The sequence below is a fragment of the Antennarius striatus genome, unplaced genomic scaffold, assembly GCF_040054535.1.
Source record: "Antennarius striatus isolate MH-2024 unplaced genomic scaffold, ASM4005453v1 scaffold_26, whole genome shotgun sequence".
In the NCBI taxonomy this organism is placed as follows: Eukaryota; Metazoa; Chordata; class Actinopteri; order Lophiiformes; family Antennariidae; genus Antennarius; species Antennarius striatus.
The window spans coordinates 459,363-462,500 of NW_027172338.1; positions in this window are offsets into that span (position 1 = coordinate 459,363).

Genomic DNA, 3,138 nt, shown 5'->3' on the forward strand with positions numbered 1-3,138 from the left:
GATGTTGCTCTGTTTTGAATAAGTTGTTTTGCCGAAGAAGAAGAAGAACAACAACAACACAGAATATTGATAAACATTAGATTGTGTCAGCACGTGGAGAGATTTCGATATTCTGTGAAATGAATGTGTGTCATTATGAAATGGTGATAGACAGACAGACAGACAGACACTGAGTTCTGATGTTGCTCTGTTTTGAATAAGTTGTTTTGCCGAAGAAGAAGAAGAAGAACAACAACAACACAGAATATTGATAAACATTAGATTTTGTCAGCACGTGGAGAGATTTCGATATTCTGTGAAATGAATGTGTGTCATTATGAAATGGTGATAGACAGTCAGACAGACAGAGAGACAGACAGACAGACAGACACTGAGTTCTGTTGTTGCTCTGTTTTGAATAAGTTGTTTTGCCGAAGAAGAAGAAGAACAAAAACAACAACACAGAATATTGATAAACATTAGATTGTGTCAGCACGTGGAGAGATTGATATTCTGTGAAATAAATGTGTGTCATTATGAAATGGTGATAGACAGACAGACAGAAAGACAGACAGACAGACAGACACTGAGTTCTGATGTTGCTCTGTTTTGAATAAGTTGTTTTGCTGAAGAAGAAGAACAACAACACAGAATATTGATAAACATTAGATTGTGTCAGCACGTGGAGAGATTTCGATATTTTGTGAAATGAATGTGTGTCATTATGAAATGGTGATGTCTTCTACTGCCTCCAGTACTGCCTTTGGGCAGGAGTGGCTCATAGCTCAAAGGTAGAGCGCAGGTTTTAAGAGCAGACTGCCCAGCCATCGGTGGTTCTTCACAGACAGACCAGACAGACAGACCAGACCAGACAGACCAGACCAGACAGACAGACAGACAGACAGACAGACCAGACAGACCAGACAGACAGACCAGACAAACCAGACAGACCAGACAGACAGACACTGAGTTCTGATGTTGCTCTGTTTTGAATAAGTTGTTTTGCCGAAGAAGAAGAAGAACAACAACAACACAGAATATTGATGAACATTAGATTGTGTCAGCACGTGGAGAGATTTCGATATTCTGTAAAATGAATGTGTGTCATTATGAAATGGTGATAGACAGACAGACAGACAGACAGACAGACAGACAGAGACACTGAGTTCTGTTGTTGCTCTGTTTTGAATAAGTTGTTTTGCCGAAGAAGAAGAACAAAAACAACAACACAGAATATTGATAAACATTAGATTGTGTCAGCACGTGGAGAGATTTCGATATTCTGTGAAATAAATGTGTGTCATTATGAAATGGTGATAGACAGACAGACAGAAAGACAGACAGACAGACAGACACCGAGTTCTGATGTTGCTCTGTTTTGAATAAGTTGTTTTGCTGAAGAAGAAGAACAACAACACAGAATATTGATAAACATTAGATTGTGTCAGCACGTGGAGAGATTTCGATATTCTGTGAAATGAATGTGTGTCATTATGAAATGGTGATAGACAGACAGACAGACAGACAGTTCAGATGTTGTTTTGAATAAGTTGTTTTGCCGAAGAAGAACAACTACACAGAATATTGATAAACATTAGATTGTGTCAGCACGTGGAGAGATTTCGATATTTTGTGAAATGAATGTGTGTCATTATGAAATGGTGATGTCTTCTACTGCCTCCAGTACTGCCTTTGGGCAGGAGTGGCTCATACCTCAAAGGTAGAGCGCAGGTTTTAAGAGCAGACTGCCCAGCCATCGGTGGGTCGACACAGACAGACCAGACAGACAGACCAGACAGACCAGACAGACCAGACCAGACAGACCAGACAGACCAGACCAGACAGACCAGACAGACCAGACAGACAGACAGACAGACAGACCAGACAGACAGACCAGACAGACAGACCAGACAGACAGACCAGACAGACAGACCAGACAGACAGACCAGACACTGAGTTCTGATGTTGCTCTGTTTTGAATAAGTTGTTTTGCCGAAGAAGAAGAACAACAACAACACAGAATATTGATAAACATTAGATTGTGTCAGCACGTGGAGAGATTTCGATATTCTGTGAAATGAATGTGTGTCATTATGAAATGGTGATAGACAGACAGACAGACACTGAGTTCTGATGTTGCTCTGTTTTGAATAAGTTCTTTTGCCGAAGAACAACAACAACACAGAATATTGATAAACATTAGATTGTGTCAGCACGTGGAGAGATTTTGATATTCTGTGAAATGAATGTGTGTCATTATGAAATGGTGATAGACAGACAGACAGACAAACAGACAGACACACACTGAGTTCTGATTTTGCTCTGTTTTGAATAAGTTGTTTTGCCGAAGAAGAAGAACAACAACAACAACACAGAATATTGATAAACATTAGATTGTGTCAGCACGTGGAGAGATTTCGATATTCTGTGAAATGAATGTGTGTCATTATGAAATGGTGATAGACAGACAGACAGACAGACACTGAGTTCTGATGTTGCTCTGTTTAGAATAAGCTGTTTTGCCGAAGAAGAAGAAGAACAACAACAACAACACAGAATATTGATAGATAGATAGATAGATACTTTATTAATCCCGGAGGAAATTGCATAAACATTAGATTGTGTCAGCACGTGGAGAGATTTCGATATTCTGTGAAATGAATGTGTGTCATTATGAAATGGTGATAGACAGACAGACAGACAGACACTGAGTTCTGATGTTGCTCTGTTTTGAATAAGTTGTTTTGCCAAAGAAGAAGAAGAACAACAACAACAACACAGAATATTGATAAACATTAGATTGTGTCAGCACGTGGAGAGATTTCGATATTCTGTGAAATGAATGTGTGTCATTATGAAATGGTGATAGACAGACAGACAAAGACAGACAGACAGACAGACAGACAGACACTGAGTTCTGATGTTGCACTGTTTTGAATAAGTTGTGTTGCCGAAGAAGAAGAAGAACAACAACAACACAGAATATTGATAAACATTAGATTGTGTCAGCACGTGGAGAGATTTCGATATTCTGTGAAATGAATGTGTGTCATTATGAAATGGTGATAGACAGACAGACAGACAGACAGACAGACACACAGACAGACACTGAGTTCTGATGTTGCTCTGTTTTGAATAAGTTGTTTTGCCGAAGAAGAA